This window comes from Ovis aries, chromosome X, assembly GCF_016772045.2.
Source record: "Ovis aries strain OAR_USU_Benz2616 breed Rambouillet chromosome X, ARS-UI_Ramb_v3.0, whole genome shotgun sequence".
Lineage (NCBI taxonomy): Eukaryota > Metazoa > Chordata > Mammalia > Artiodactyla > Bovidae > Ovis > Ovis aries.
In genome coordinates, this window is record NC_056080.1 from 5338400 (window position 1) to 5355709 (window position 17310).

Genomic DNA, 17310 nt, shown 5'->3' on the forward strand with positions numbered 1-17310 from the left:
TTTGTCGTTGTCTGACTCGCTTCCCTCGGTATGACTTCTCTGTATCCATCCACGCTGCTGCACGTGGTGTTATTCCATCCTTTTGCATGGCTGAGTAATAATCCACTGCATATGTGTATCACATCTTCCTTCTCCGTTCTTCTCCCACGGACACTTGGGTTGCCCCCACGTCCTGACGGTTGTTGTCTACTCTATGCTCTAAGTCCCGTCTCTATATCAGTTCGTTTCTCATTTATCACGTGCAGTGGCCTCTCTCCGAAGCCCCTCTAATTTCCTAAAAATCGGTTGACTCTGTGGTCTCCCCATTCGGTGCGCGCTCAGTTGCGTCTGACTCTTCACAACCCCTCGCACTATCATCCGCCCGATCGTCTGGTCTTCTGAGAAGAGCTCGGATGCACCAAGCTCCAGACACAAAGCTTTGGTTGTTTTTCTCCCCAGGGAGAAGGAGGAGGCAATGGAGAAGCAGATGACGGAGAGACAGAGGGAAGCAGCGAAGACAGGCAGAGACATGAGAACAGGACCCGCATCAGGTTCGTGACTGATCCATGCTTTCAGCCTTACCCGAGTCCACATTCTCCCCCACAGACTTAGCAGCCGGCTCAGGCGATACAACAGACCTCTTTCGAAGCCTTGATGTTCTCATTGTCTTCCTGCTCTGAACCCCCACTGTCTCCCTAGCTGTAGCTAACACCTAGAGGCAGGTTCTTCCCTAATTCCCCAGCTTCCCCAAGATTCGCATTTCCCGAAGTCTCTCAGGTGGTTTCCGACCAGCTTGCGCCTGCAGCCTCTCCATTCCTGCAGGTCGCAGAATAGAGGAACCAGCGCAGTCCCCAATTCCAGCCCCTCCTCCCTAAGTCCCCCTTCTTCTGACAGCTCCATCACGTTTACCCTCAGGGTTGAAATCCTTTGGGCTGATGGTGGCAAGCCTGTCTCGCACACTGCTTTCCTTGCGTCTTCAGCCAGAGAACAATTTCCTCACCAAAGCTGCATCCATTTCTTCCCTCGGATTGTTGCATTTCCCTGGCTATTACTGTTCGTGATTTTCTCCAGTTCAATTCAGTCACTCTGTCGTGTCCGACTCTTTGTGACCCCATGGACTGCAGCATGCAGGCCTCCCTGTCCATCACCAACTCCCAGAGTTTGCTCAAACTCATGTCCATCGCGTCAGTGATGCCGTCCAGCCATGTCATCCTCTGTCGTCCCCTTCTCCTCCCGCCTTCACTCTTTCCTAGCATCCCTTTGCATCAGGTGGCCACAGTATTGGAGTTTCAGCTTCAACATCAGTCCTTCCAGTGAATACCCAGGACTCATTTCCTTTAGGATGGACTGGTTGGATCTCCTTACCGTCCAGGTGACTCTCAAGAGTCTTCTCCAACACCACAGTTCGCCACATCTGGCTTATCCTTTACTGAATATTTTGTGTTTCCACTGAATTTTTATTCTCTTGGGGGACCCAGTGTATGAATTTTGCTATTTCTCATGGTCTCTGGCACATTGGAGAGTCTTACTCAGTATCTGTTAACTGAGTAAAAGAGAAAACGAACTGTATCATGTCTTACCCAGGTAAGTCGAACTTCTCTACCAGGCTTAGTAAAATTCGCCATGGGATGGGTTGTCATTTTCAAGGTCAGTTTTTGTCTTCAAGATAATAGCAGTAGCTGCATAAGTCAGACTCTGCAGAAGCATCATCTGCGTCTTTATCTTTTTTTTTTTTTTAATCGTTTCTACTGCTTCTCTGATGAGTTTGAAATTCCCATGTCAGGTTGCAAATGAAAAATTGAATCCTTGCTTTTCGGTTTAGAGGATCTCAACAGATGTCTTCAGTTCACTCTGTGTAAATGTGGTCTTTTGATATTCTGATGCTTCAGGCTGGTAGTTCCTTTTTCATTTGCCGATGTCTGCTTAGGGAGCCTGCATTCACTAAGAAAGATGGATTGTAACCATGTCCTTCCCCTTCCCCAAAACCTGAACTTTTTTTTTTTTTTTTTTTTTCGCTTCTTACCTAGAGAATGAAAATCAAGCTCTTTTCACCTGCTGCCTCAGCTCTTTTGCGGCGAGGTTAAAGTCTCACTTTCATTATTTTTAATTCCTCTGCAACTCTTTGAAATGAAGAATTAAAACAGGATCTGAGGGGGGAGAGATGACTTCCCTAAAGTTTCTGAGCAATTTAGAATGGGCACGATGGGGGAAGGAGAGGGGGGCGTGATTTGACAGAGCAGCCCTAACATATATACTCTACCGTGTGTAAAATAGATACTCAGTGGGAAGCTGCTGTATAGCACAGGGAACTCTGTGATGACCTAGAGGGGTGGGTGGCAGGTGGGAGGCTCACAAGGGAGGGGACATATGTATACGTGTAGCCGATTTACAGTGTTATGCAGCAGAAACCAACACAGCATCATAAAGCTATTATCCTCCAATTAAAAAAAAAAAATGAGGTCAAGAACCAAGATGAAGTTATGATGTTAGTTTAATAGTGGTGTTGGAAAATGGAAACACGGGATTACCACAGTTTGAAAAAATCAGGCCTTCCAAATAACTGTACACTTTGTATCCTTCATAATAATCCTGTATCATGAAAACAAGTCAAAATTACATTATTTTTGTCATTGAGGCAACTGTAGATTAATGCGTCTGTCTTTGCAGCACACCAGGCCTCCCTGTCCGTCACCAACTCCCAGAGTTTACTCAGACTCATGTCTGCTGAGTCGGTGATGCCATCCAACCATCCCATCCTCTGTCATCCCCTTCTCCTCCTGCCCTCAATCTTTCCTAGCATCAGGGTCTTTCCAGTGAGTCAGCTCTTCGCATCAGGTGGCTAAAGGATTGGAGTTTCAGCTTCAGCATCAGTCCTTCCACTGAATATTCAGGACTGACTTCCTTTAGGATGGACTGGATAGATCTCCTTGCAGTCCAAGACCAAGTGAGTAAACACACATAAAAAACAGGTGTTACTGTCTCACAGTTCTGGAGGATGGATGTCCAAGATCCTGGCAAAGACAGATTCACTGTGAACATCTTGCTGGTTTGTAGATGGTGTCTTCAGGCTGGTCCTCACTTGGAGGAAAGCAGTCCCCTTTGTGGAGGCTACACCCTCATCACCGCCTCACTTCCTGATAACATTACATTAGGGGAAGAGACAAAAGCATCCTGTCTTTCTCTATATATATACAGATGGATCAATAAATAGACACAGTATAATGAATCAATAAATAGACCCAGTATTGGTGGTTTAGTCACTAAGTCGTGTCCAACTCTTGCGACCCCATGGACTGAAGCCCACCAGGCTCCTCTGTCCATGGGATGCTCCAGGCAAGAATGCTGGAGTGGGTACCATTTCCTGCTCCAAGACATAGTATGAGGTTAAGAATATTCCTAACATAACTCGTTTTGAAACTACTCCTGTGTGTATTTCTCATTCATTGACGCCCCTCGTGCTCTTAACACACTCATTTTTTTTAACTGTTTTTTTCTTTTAATCAAAATCTTCATTGAACTTGTTACAATATTGCTCAATATTGTTTCTGGGTTTTTTTTCTTTTTGGCCACAGAGCATGGGGGAATCTTACCTCCCTGACCCAGACATCGAACCTGTACCCTCTGCATTGGAAGCTGAAGTCTTAACCACCAGGGCACCAGGGAAGTCCCTACGTTGTCTTATTTTTTGCCTCACATGTGTATATGACAATTTAAAATAAAGTAATAAGTAACATGTATTATTTATTATCTACCTACCCAATCCAGTTGTTTACTCTGTATTATATAGTACAGTATGTATGAAATATATCATTTTTGAGTGAAATAAATATGGAGAATGGTATATATATGATTTTCTTTTTTCCAAACAAGATGCATCTCTTGCGTATGCACTACTTAGCAAGTTTCCATACTTGAACAGGCAAATACCCAAGGTCTCTGGACCCGCTGTGTTCATACACACAAGAATAAAGGAGAGGAAAACCAGAAATGAGACTGTGTAAGCTCAAGGTCAGCCCTGTGCAGTGAATGTAAAGGACGAAGAGGGAGACACACTTGGACAGAACGTGTTCTGTGCAGAGTCCGTGGTGAACCAACCCACTCTCACCCCACGACAGCTAATGGTGTAGACCCCGGGCAAGTTCAAGCACCTTTGGCACCTGTCTTCAGCCTTCAACATCGGAGCCAGGAATGCAAATTCCACAAATCCCTGCTGCTGCTGCTAAGTCGCTTCAGTCGTGTCCGACTCTGTGCGACCCCATGGACTGCAGCCTACCAGGCTCCTCCGTCCATGGGATATTCCAAGCAAGAGTACTGGAGTGGGGTGCCATTGCCTTCTCCGTCACAGATCCCTAGAAGAGGGAAAAAAAGCCATCAAGTCATATCCGCTACTGATTGATAACCCCAAATAAGTTTTTATTCTCTCATCTATATATGTCTATATGTATCAGTGAATTCAGAGAAACGACTACCTATTGCCTAACTGTTAAAAAGAAAATGTCACCATAAACTCGCAGAGGGGAAGGGGAAAAATATCATATTCAGGGAAAATGCATGCAAGGAGACTTGAGGCAGCCCATTGTTCTAAAGCATTTAAGAGACAAACACACTCATCCATTTCTTGGGGTACAAGGAGAGACGGGGAGTGGGGAACCCCACAAAACGCAGCCTTCCCTGTCAGCCAGAGACGAGGCCACGAACAGTCAGAAATCCATTTAGCCAGACAGCTCCAGCTCTGAAGCTGAAAATGACAAGTCACCATCCGCATTTCCACGTCAGCCCTGACACGGCGGAGGCCATGAATCACGGGGCTTTGGGCTCCGATCAGGCCTGTGTGAATGGCCACCCGTGAGCTCCCTGCAGGCAGAAAGAGGTTATGGGGTTTGCAGCAGCAGCGTGTGCAGGCAGGAACAGTGGAGAAGGGTGTTTCCACAAATCAGAAGGCAGAGTTGCCGCTCACTCTCTGTAGATTTGAATGCGGGCGTTTTCTCCCCAGAGACATTGGGCTCCCCTGGTGGCTCTGATGATAAAGAATCTGCCTGCAGTGAAACCCAGGTTTGATGCCTGGGCCGGGAAGGTCCCCTGGAGAAGGTAATGGCAACCCACTCCAGTATTCTTGCCTGGAGAATCCCACGGACAGGGTGTTTACAGTCCCTGGGGTCGCAAAGAGTCGGACACGACGGAGAGACTAACATTTCCTCATTAGGTAACAAACCTACCCATCTCTCCAGGGCAACGGACAGGTCCCAAGTTTATTAAAGAGCATTAATGATAGAATTCCTTCTGAAAAAGAAAAATGATGTGGACAACCTCCCTGGGTTTTCTTTTTCCTTACTTTTATGATTCTTACTTTAAAAGTCATTTTGAAGACATCCCCTTAGGTGAAATAGGATGTTCTTTATTTTTTATTACAAGCAAAAGAATCAACTTTAAATTCACTTCTCGAGAGGTTTCCCAGCTCCTATAAAGATGATAATAGAGCCAATAAAATTTAACTGACTTCTAGAAAATCCTCTGTCAGGAATCTCATTTGAGACGGTCTTGAACTTTTAATGGCATTTTTTTCTTCCTACCTTAATCATACATTCGGCTCCTTCTTGACAAGCCTTTGATTTATACCTGTGGCTCGAAAGAGTATCACAAATACTACACAAAGACCTTTATTTTGAGCATGAAACCTAAAACCTTGGGTGAAACTTGACATTTTATTTGGGGTTTTTTTTTTAAGCTAAATTGTAACATAATGAATTGATTGTACATTTTCACATGACCATTAATTCTGGTCAAAACTTACTCCAAAATTTTATTACGATTGCAGAAGCAGTTTATAATCTTTTTGCCGTAGGAAAATTCTGTCGGTGGAATTTTCCACGCTGGTGCCGGAGAGTGTTCGTTTATAGTATTTTGTGCTTAGTTGCTCAGTAACATCTGACTCTCTGTGACCCCATGGACTGTAGCCCGCCAGGCTCCTCTGTCCGTGGGATTCTCCAGGCAAGGATACTGGAATGGGTTGCCATTTCCTTCACAGGGGATCTTCCCAACACAGGGAGGGAACCACCCACATCTCCTGCATTGGCAGGCGGGTTCTTCACCACTAGTGCCACGTTAGAGTTTAGATATCTTTTCAAATTTGCGTTTTAAAAGCTTTTGCACAGCACAGGAAACCGTCCACTGAATGAAAAGACGACCTACATCACAGGTTGTGTATTTACAGATGTTGTAACCAGTAAGGGGTTAATATCCAATGTATGTACCCAGTTCCTACAACTCTACATTAAAAGAAAGAACCCAATTTTAGGATGATGTCCATCAACAGATGAACGGATAAAGAACTTGTGGTCCCATATACGCAATGGAATATTACTCAGCCATAAAAAAGGAACACGTTTGAGTCCGTTCTAATGAGGTGAATGAACCTGGAGCCTATAATATGGAGTGAAGTGAGTCAGAAAGAGAAAGAAAAATACCATATTCTACTCTGATGCTGGGAGGGATTGGGGGCAGGAGGAGAAGGGGACGACAGAGGATGGGATGGCTGGATGGCATCCCTGACGTGATGGATGTGAGTCTGAGTGAACTCCGGGAGTTGGTGATGGACAGGGAGGCCTGGCATGCTGCAATTCATGAGGTCGCAAAGGACTGAGCAACTGAACGGAACTGAACTGAGCACATACATACAGAATCTAGAAAGATAGCACCAAAGAATTTTTTTGCAGGGCAGCAAATGGAGAAACAGACATAGAGAACAGATTTATGGGCATGGAGAGAGGAGAGGAGAGGCCGAGGTGTATGGAGAGGGTAACATGGAAACTTCCATCACCATATGTTAAATAGAGAGCCAAAGGGAATTTGTTGTTTGGCTCAGGAAACCCAAACAGGGGCTCTGTGTCAACCTAGAGGGCTGGGATGGGGAGGGAGGTGGGAGGGAGGTTCAAAAGGGAGGGGACATGTGTACACCTATGGCTAATTCATGTTGAGGTTTGACAGAAAACAGCAAAATTCTGTAAAGCAATTATTCTTCAGTTCAGTTTGTGTGACTCTTTGCAACCCCATGAATCACAGCACGCCAGGCCTCCCTGTCCATCACCAACTCCTGGAGTTCACCCAAACTCATATCCATTGAGTCAGTGATGCCCTCCAACCATCTCATCCTCTGTCGTCCCCCTCTCCCACCTTCAGTCTTTCCCAGAATCAGGGTCTTTTCAAATGAAATGTTTAAATTTTCAAATGTTTTATTGAAATTATCCTTCAAAGAAATAATTTTTTAAAATGAGCAGAACCAATAAATATACACTCTCCAAACAAGACGTACAGATGGCCAACAGGCACGTGAAGAGATGCTCAACGTCACTCATTATTAGAGAAATTCAGAGCAAAACTACCCTGAGGTCCCACCTCACACCCACCATCAACAAGCCCACACACAAATGCCAAACAGTGTGGGGGGAAAAGGGACCCTCCTAAACTGTTGATGGGGATAGAAACTGGCGCTGCCACTATGGAGAACAGTTTTGGCAGTTCCTCAACGGACACGAGTTTGAGCAGACTCCAGGAGCAGGTGAAGGACAGGGAGGCCTGGCGTGCTGCAGTCCACAGGGGTCAAAGAGGGTCGGACATGACTTGGCGACTCAACGAGAGCAATGCAGGGTCCTTAAAAACCTGAAAATACAGCTACCATATGACCCTGTAATTCCATTCTGGGGTATATGCCTGTAAATTTAGATTAAAATTTATATATATATTTTATATATATATATAAAGGGAGGTGTTAATCACTGAGTCGTGTTCTGACTCTCCGCAACCCCACAAGCTGTAGCCCACCAGGTTCCTCTGTCCATGAGGCTCTCCAGGCAAGAATCCTGGAGTGGGTTGCCGTTTCCTCCAGGGGATCTTCCCGACCAGGGATCGAACCAGTGTGTGTCTGCATTGCAGGCGGATTCTTTACCAATTGAACATAAACTATAGAGATTCAAAGTATTTCTGCCATAATGGCTAAATGAAGCCACTGCTCACATTACCACATATTATATAAAACCACGTTATTTATCGTTCAGAGCATTTGTGCTTTCTCAGTATATTCACACAGCGTGAATAGGCGATTATGTTCAGAACAGGTAAAGCGGAGCTTCTCAAAAAATATAAGAATTTAGAGCATTAAGAGGTACAGACTAGTAGATTTAAAAATAACTTACAAAGGTATATTGTTTTCTATATACTATATAGTCAATATTATATATATAATATATTCAATATTGTATATATTATACAGCCAGCACTGTATATATTGTGTGTATATGTGTATATATATGTTGCTGCTGCTGCTGCTAAGTCTCTTTAGTCGTGTCCGACTCTGCGTGACCCCATAGGCGGCAGCCCACCAGGCTCTGCCCTCCATGGGATTCTCCAGGCAAGAACACTGGAGTGGGTTGCCATTTCCTTCTCCAATGCATGAAAGTGAAAAGTGAAGTCGCTCAGTCGTGCCCAGCTCTTAGCGACCCCATGGACTGCAGCCCACCAGGCTCCTCCATCCATGGGATTTTCCAGGCGAGAGCACTGGAGTGGGGTGCCAGTGATATACAATACTGTGTATATTGTATAGCCATTACTTTGTACTATCTACAAATGGGGCACAACCTTTAAAAATTGTGAGACGCTATATTGTTTACTTAAAATGTATACAACATTGTACGTCAGCTGTACTTGAATTAAAGATAATTTTTTGGAGATTCAGCTACATTTGGTTTTGTGTTTATTTTTATTGAAGTATGGTTGCTTTATACTGTGCTGGTTTCTAGCAAACAGCAAAGTCAATCAGCTATACGCGTGTATGTATATATCCCCTCTTTTTTTGGATTTCCCTCCCATTTAAGTCACCACAAAGCATTAAGTGGAGTTTTTTGTGCTCTACAGTAGGTTCTCAATAAAAGAGAGCTTGTAATTAAAGAGAAATTAAAGAGCTTATCTGGAGGAGCGCATGGCAACCCACTCCAGTGTTCTTGCCTGGAGAATCCCATGGACAGAGGAGCCTGGCGGGCTGCAGTCCACAGGGTCACAAAGAGTTGGACACAAGAGTTGACTCATTGGAAAAGACTCTGATGCTGGGGGGGATTGGGGGCAGGAGGAGAAGGGGACGACCGAGGATGAGATGGCTGGATGGCATCACGGACTCGATGGACGTGAGTCTGAGTGAACTCTGGGAGTTGGTGATGGACAGGGAGGCCTGGCGTGCTGCGATTCATGGGGTCGCTAAGAGTCGGACACGACTGAGCGACTGAACTGAAACACGAGTTTATAAAGGTAATACCTGTAAGACTTCTCTAATAAAACCGGTTAGCAACTACAAACAGATGGTAAGGGCAAAATGAATTAAATAGTAGCAACACAGAAAGTTAGAATGAAGGAATTTGAACACATGGTAACAAATGTCTGCCTGAACTGTTCAACCAAGCTTGAAGAGAGGGTGAGGATGGCGTAATTATTTTGAAACAGTAAGACTCAAAAATTGTCCAAAAAGTATGCAACAAGAAGATTCTAAAATTCTATTGAAATTGTGTTTCTCTTTGGCAAAGCCCATCCATGGGAAATTGACTGCCAGGCGGTATGTAAACACCATGAAAGACGAGGCAATCAGCCTCAGAGAAAAAAACATTTTCAGACAATGCTTCATAATCCAAATTAACACACAAAAAGATACAAGACTCTGTGTCCAAGCCTGCTTTGAGCAAGAAAGACTAGAAACAGTTGCCAGGTGATGACAGTATCATTGTCTGGAGTGTTTTCCACAAAGGTGCAATTCACTTTGAAGTAGTCTTGTTAACAAAACACCAGTCGTCTTCAGCTCATGCTAGAATTTATGCAACATTTTTACACACTCCATTTCTTTGATCAAAACCCCTTTGGAATGAAGAAGGGCCCTGGGCCTTATCTCCATTCCACAGAATACAGCAACTCATAAATACTGAAATTTGTCAAATTCACACACAAGCCACCAACACAGAGACCACTAACACGTCCTAAGATTATTTACCTCCAAGTCCACAGTTGCACGTTTAGAGTCCCTAAATGGTAAAGAATCTGCCTGCCGATGCAGGAGACCCAGGTTCAAACTCTGGGTGGGGAAGATCCCCTGCGGGAGGGAACGGCAACCCCCTCGGGTATTCTTGCCTGGAGGATCCCATGGACAGCCTGGCAGGCTGCAGCTCATGGGGTCACAAAGAGGCTGTATTCAGGATATATTGGAATTCTTTGAGAGGTAGTTCTTTTAAATAGTTTGCTCAAAATTGTGTTTGTCTTTAGATGCTTTTTTTTTTTTTAGCGGCTCATCGGATCTTACTTCCCTGAAGTGAATAGAGTGAAAGTCGCTCAGTCGTGTCTGACTCTCTGCGACCCCATAGACTGTAGCCCTGCCAGGCTTCTCTGTCGATGGGATTCTCCAGGCCAGAACACTGGAGTGGGTAGCCATTCCCTTCTCCAGAGGATCTTCCCAACTCAGGGCTCACTCATTACAGGCGGATTCTTCACCAGCTGAACCACAAGGGAAGCCCCCTGGGTTCCTGACCCCACCAGTGAAAGCTTAGACTTCTAACTACTGGATCACCAGGGAATTCCCCTGGAGATACACACACACACACACACACACACACACACACATGCGTGCGCGCACGCACACACGCACGCACGCACACTCAGTTGTGTCCAAATTGTGACCGCGTGGACTACAGCCCGCCAGGCCCCTCCATCCATGGGATTCTCCAGGCAAGAGTACTGGAGTGGGTTGCCAGGCCCTTCTCAAGGCATGAGAAGGGAACCCAGGGTTAAACCCACGTTTCCTGCATGACAGGCAGATTCTTTACCACCAAGCCACCTGGGAGGCCCATATATAGTCTTCCACCATGCCATGAGGCATGGGGGAATCTTCCCCGACCAGATATCAAACTTCCATCCCCTGCACTGGAAGCATAGAGTCTTATCCAGTGTTGTTGATCTTGTTCACTCACTAAGTCGTGTCTGACTCTTTGGGGCCCCATGGACTCTTCACACTGGGCTCCCATGGACTCTTCACACCGGGCTCCTCTGTCCTTCACCATCTCCTGGAGTTTGCTCATGTCCCTTGAGTCCATTGCTTTCTAAACATACATATCAATGTGCGGATCATCCCTTTGCAGTCTTGCCAAACTGCAGGTTCTGATTCACGAGCTGAGATACAACCGTGAAATTCACCCCCGACCAAATTCCGATGCTGCTGATTCAAAGACCACACTTTGAGGACCAAAACCAAAAATGTTGGGTTTTGAAAGCTTTGGAGCTTTCCAGGTGCCCCTAGTGGTAAAGAATCCACCTGCCCATACAGGAGACACAAAAGGTGGGTTTGATCCCAGGGTTGGGAATATCCCCTTGGTGAAGGAAGTGGCAACCCACTCCAGCATTCTGGCCTGGAGAATGCCATGGACAGAGGAGGCTGGTGGGCTGCAGTCCATGGGGTCACGCAGAGTTGGCCATGCCTGAGGGACTAGTGTTCATTTCCCCCTGCAGATGTAGCCGTCAAAACATGCAGACACTGTCCTCAGCTTTGGTGCTAGGTAAGAACGCTTCATGTGTCTTATCAGCTTTTGTTCAGAGGCAATCCACGTGTCATGAAAGACAGTCTTACTGTTCACAGTAGGTACAACACGAAAGCAAGCCAAGTGTCCGTCAACAGCAGAATGAGTAAGGACGACGTGGTCCATATATCCGATGGAATATTGTATCGCATTGCAGGTGGATTCCCGAGCAGCTGAGCTGCCAGGGAAGCCCAATGGAATATTACTCAGCCATAAAAAAGGAATGAAGTAATACCATTTGCAGCAACCTGGATGTTCCTAGACATTATCACACTAAGTGAAGACAAGAGGCAAGTACCATACGATATCACTTACATGCATAATCAAAAATAATAATAATACAACTGGACTTACCTTTGAGAGAAACCAGGTCTCAGAGAACACGCTTGTGGTTGCCAAGCGGAAGGAGATTGGGGGAGGAATGGGCTAGGAGTTTGGAGTTAGCTGACGCAAACTATCATATATAGGGTGAATAAACAAGGTCCTACCAAGAGCATAGCATAGGAAACTATATCCAATGTCCTGTGATAAACCACAGTGTAAAAGAATATGAAAACTGCAGATATATAGGTATTAATATATATATATATGTATAATCAATTCAATTTGCCTGAGAGCAGAAATTAACACATTGTAAATCAACCATGTTTCAATAAAATACAATTTTTTAAAGGCACTCTTGAAAATGTTTGCAATTCAGTGGTCTTTTGGTAGATTCAGGATGTGCAAACCTCACCACCATCTATCCCAGAATATTTCTTCACCCTGAAAAGACATCTTTTACCCATTAGCAGTCCCTCCCCCTGCCTGCTCTATACCCCCTCTCCCAGATGGCAATCACTAACCTATTTTCTGTGTCTATATGTTCTCATATGTACGTAAGGCATTCCACATAAACAAAATCAAACGCATTCTGTCTTGTGTAATGGGCTTCTTTCACCAAGCACAGTGCTTCAGTTCAGTTCAGTTCAGTTCAGTCGCTCAGTCATGTCCGACTCTTTGCAACCCCATGAATCGCAGCACGCCAGGCCTCCCTGTCCATCACCAACTCCCAGAGTTCACTCAGACTCATGTCCATCGAGTCACTGATACCATCCAGCCATCTCATCCTCGGTCGTCCCTTCTCCTCCTGCCCCCAATCCCTCCCAGCATCAGGGTCTTCTCCAATGAGTCAACTCTTTGCATGAGGTGGCCAAAGTATTGGAGTTTCAGCTTTAGCATCAGTCCTTCCAAAGAACACCCAGGACTGATCTCCGTTAGAATGGACTGGTTGGATCTCCTTGCAGTCCAAGGGACTCTCAAGAGTCTTCTCAAACACCACAGTTCAAAAGCATTAATTCCTTGGCCCTCAGCTTTCTTTATGGTCCAATTCTCACATCACATCCTGGTCTCATCACTTCAAGGCAAATACAAGGCGGAAAAGTTAAAACAGTGACAGACTTTATTTTCTCAGGCTCCAAAATCACTGCAGATGGTGATTGCAACCATGAAAATTAAAGACATTTGCTGCTTGGATGAAAAGCTGTGATAAACACAGACAGCATATTAAAAAGCAAAGACATTACTTTGCCAACAAAGGTCAGCCTAGTCAAAGATATGGTTTTTCTAGTAGTCATATATGAATGTGAGAGTTGAAGTATAAAGAAAGCTGAGCACCGAAGAACTGATGCTTTTGAACTGTGGTGTTGGAGAAGACTCTTGAGAGTCCCTTGGACTGCAAGGAGATCCAACCAGTCCATCCTAAAGGAGATCAGTCCCGAATATTCATTGGAAGGAGTGATGCTGAAGTCCCAGTACTTTGGCCACGTGATGCAAAGACCTGACTCATATGAAAAGACCCTGATTCTGGGAGGGATTGGGGGCAGGAGGAGAAGGGGACGACAGAGGATGAGATGGCTGGATGGCATCACTGACTCGATGGACATGAGTATGAGTGAACTCTGGGAGTTGGTGATGGACAGGGAGGCCTGGCGTGCTGCAATTCATGGGGTCGGAAAGAGTCGGACACGACTGAGCACCTGAACAACAAACCTAATTCCAGATGTCTAATTCTGCCGCTTTCTTCTGTTTTCAAACTTCTCTTTACGTTTTTCGGTTAAGTGTATGTTTGGTGCTTATCTTTCAGAGAACTGTTTAATCATCCAATAACAACCTGGAATATTATGAACTAGTCCGGGGTGTAGAATATGTCTCCTCCCCCACAGTGCTGGTTGAAAACAGCAAGGTAATTTTTACAGCTGCAACCAGCCATTTTCATCAGACACACTGTCATATTCTGGAATAAGGTACCAATTGTGTAATGGATTCTTTCATAGTAATCCTAGCACCTTTTTTTTTTAATAACATGGAACTTTCTTTCAGCATTATCCCAATCATGGAGGTGCTCTTTTGTATAAAAAATTACTTGATAAAAGAAATAGAAATGTCTTGACTTTGTGAGCACAGAGTGCTGGCAATCTGGCTAAATAATTCTCTCCATAACTGTTCTCGACAGCTCGGCACCAGCTGCAAAACCAACAATTTTTCCTTTAAAGATCAATGCTTTCTCGGGGTTTATTACAATAAGAAAAGATTCCTTCCTCAAATGCCTTTCAATTTCTCTCTCCCTCAATAACAGCCCCGTTCTTCATTTCTGGTAATGGTTCGCAATGGATCGTTAGATAAACGCCTTTTTAATCAAGAGAAGCCAGGTGTACTAGGAAAACGGGATGATGGAGTAGCTTCAGTCTCTCGGCTTCATTAGTCCCGGACAAGCCATCATGTGCTTTTCTTACTTATCCTGCTTGAGAGACCAACCCTTGCCGGGGTCTGTTAACGATGACAGCTCATTTATTACTTGATGAGAACATGGCAATGTTTCCATCGTCAGCGCTCACATTCTCCTCCATCCCCAAAGCAATTCACAGAGCCACCTCCACCTTCCATGAGCCCGACGCCTCCTTTTTTGGTCCCTACCACACACCTGCAAAATTACTGCACAAACGCAGAATTAACCATCGTGCCTTCAAGTCTTTCTGGTCCACCTGTCCCCGCACCTCTTCACCAGTGGCCTGAAGGCACCTACCTGCTCAGTGGCTCCGTCTTGCCCGACTCCTTGTGACCCCACGGACTGTAGCCCACCAGGCTCCTCTGTCCACGGGGATTCTCCAGGCAAGAAGACTGGAGTGGGTTGCCATGCCCTTCTCCAGGGGATCTTCCCGACCCAGGGATGGAACTCGGGTCTCCCGCATTGCAGGCAGATTCTTTACCGTCCAAGCCACCAGGCAAGTCTGCACACACGCTAAACTCAGGACCTCGATTACGGTCCCTAAAACATTAAATGACACTTATTAAATTACACTGACACCAAACACATTTTCTCTTTAAAACATAAGGATAGAGACTTCCCTGGGAGAGCAGTGGTTAACAATCCCCAATGCAGGGGACACAGGTTCCATCCCTGATCAGGGGGCTAAGACCCCACATGTCGTGGGACAGCTGAGCCCTGTGCTGCAACTAAGACCCAGTGCAGCCAACAGCTCAGTCGTGTCCGACTCTTTGCGACCCCATGAATCGCAGCACGCCAGGCCTCCCTGTCCATCACCAACTCCCAGAGTTTACTCAAACTCACGTCCATGGAGTCAGTGATGCCATCCAGCCATGTCATCCTCTGTCGTCCCCTTCTCCTCCCGCCGTCAATCTTTCCCAGCATCATGGTCTTTTCCAGTAATAAGACAGATGGATGTGAGCTATGGCCAGAATCAAATCAGATAATATTTATGTTTTCCAAGTTAATTTAAAGGTAACTTTGCACTAAGGATGATTAATTATATACACTTTCTAATCTAGTTCCTATCTTTCCTCCAAATTCAGAATAATGACTTTTAAGTGTTAAATCCGTAAAACTAAGGATTGGGTTGGCCCAAAAGTTTGTTGGGGTTTTCCATGTTATATATAAGCACAAACAAACTTTTTGGCCAACCCAGTATATTGGCAAGAAATTCTGCTCATGGTGATAAGAAAACTGCTCGTATTGTACTCGTTGTAGTTCAGACGGTAAAGAATCCACCTGCAATGCGGGAGACCCGGGTTTGATCCCTGGATCAGGAAGATCCTCTGGAGAAGGAAATGGCAACCCACTCCCGTATTCCTGACTGGGAAGTCCCACAGACAGAGGAGCCTGGCGGGCTACAGTCCATGGAGTCACAGAGAGTGCGACATGACTGAAGTGACTCAGCATGCACAGACAGGGTGACGAAGGTATGTCATCTTATCATAAAAATACATATATACTGTATTGGTTTTGCCATACATTGACATGAATCCACCACGGGTGTACATGCGTTCCCAAACTTGAACCCCCCTCCCACATCACTCCCCATAACATCTCTCTGGGTCATCACTGTGCACCAGTATTATAAAGTAAAATAAAGTAAAAATAAAAATTTTAAAAAAATACATATATAGAGTGGTGGGGGTGGGAGGCAGGCTCAAGAGGGAAGGGACGTATATGTGCACACGGCTGATCGACGTTGTCCTGCGGAAACCAATACAACGTTATCAAGCAGTTACCCTACAATTAACAAAAAGACTACTATTATCCAAATTATTTTTAAAACACACATATATACAGAGCCGTGGATGGACCCAGAGTCTGTCATAGAGAGTGACGTCAGACAGAGAAAAACAAATATCGTATATTAACACGTGCATGTGGAATCTGAAAAAATTGGTACAGACGGCCTTCTTTACAAAGCGGAAATAGAGACACATATGAAAAGAACAAACGTGGACACCAGGGGGACTAAGAGGGGTAGGGGGAGATGAACTGTAGCTTACACTGAACTCTGGGAGTTGGTGATGGACAGGGGGCCTGGCGTGCTGCGATTCATGGGGTCGCAAAGAGTCGGACACGACTGAGCGACTGAACTGAACTGAACTGAAGAGATATTTTGTATAAAATAGATGGCTAATGAGAACTGTACGCCACAGGGAACGCTACTCAACGCTCCATGGTGACCTCAATGGGAAGGAAATCCAAAAAAGAGGCGGGTATGTGTGTGGCCGGTTCATTTTGCCATACAGCAGAAACTAACACGCCTTTGTAAAGCAACTATATCACAGCAAACATTAATGTTAACAAATTTCCCACGTGAAAATGGCAATGGTGACGTGTGACACGCCCTCCTTGTTCTTGTAGGAGCTGGGCCACTGTCTAAAGAGCATGTAGACGGTAAGCCAAGCTGATTTTTTTATTCTGGGCAGAGAGAAAAATGCACGGGCTTTGGAGTGAAGAAAATAACGTATGATGTGATGCTTCAGAGATAACAGAGACCGGTGAGGTGAATGCAAGGTTGGGATGGACTCAGGAGAAAGAAGTGGGCATGGATCCAAGTCTGCCTTTGTGCTTGGTGAGAAGAGACTGTTTTCTGAGACCTGCTGGCAGAGGACTTGGGAATTATCGGTTCTCCATGCTCTGATCGCCATCTGGGGTGGCTCAAAGGTACCTGTGACTTGGCTTCTGCTCTAGAGACAACAGCTAATCTCATGCACGCCGCACGCTGCTTCCAACTGAAGACAACACTCTATCCACGTATTAATGTATTAATGTAATGTGTTAATGTATTCTCCTCGTATTAATGACACGCCCTCTATTTCTGGTGTGATTGATCCTTGCATGTTTTCTTTAGTAGCAAAAGATGGTAGAGATTAGCATTTCCAATTCACATAATTTTGAATATTTTATGAACCTGTT

At 45.1% G+C, this 17310-nt stretch overlaps 1 long non-coding RNA gene across 1 annotated transcript; it reads left to right on the plus strand.

Annotated features, from left to right (window-relative positions):
* The first annotated feature begins 537 nt into the window (after positions 1 to 537).
* On the plus strand, positions 538 to 3820 carry LOC132658772 (uncharacterized). The gene is made up of 2 exons (XR_009598782.1): positions 538 to 2923; positions 3552 to 3820. It is a non-coding gene; the product is annotated as an uncharacterized LOC132658772 (long non-coding RNA).
* Positions 3821 to 17310: the final 13490 nt, after the last annotated feature.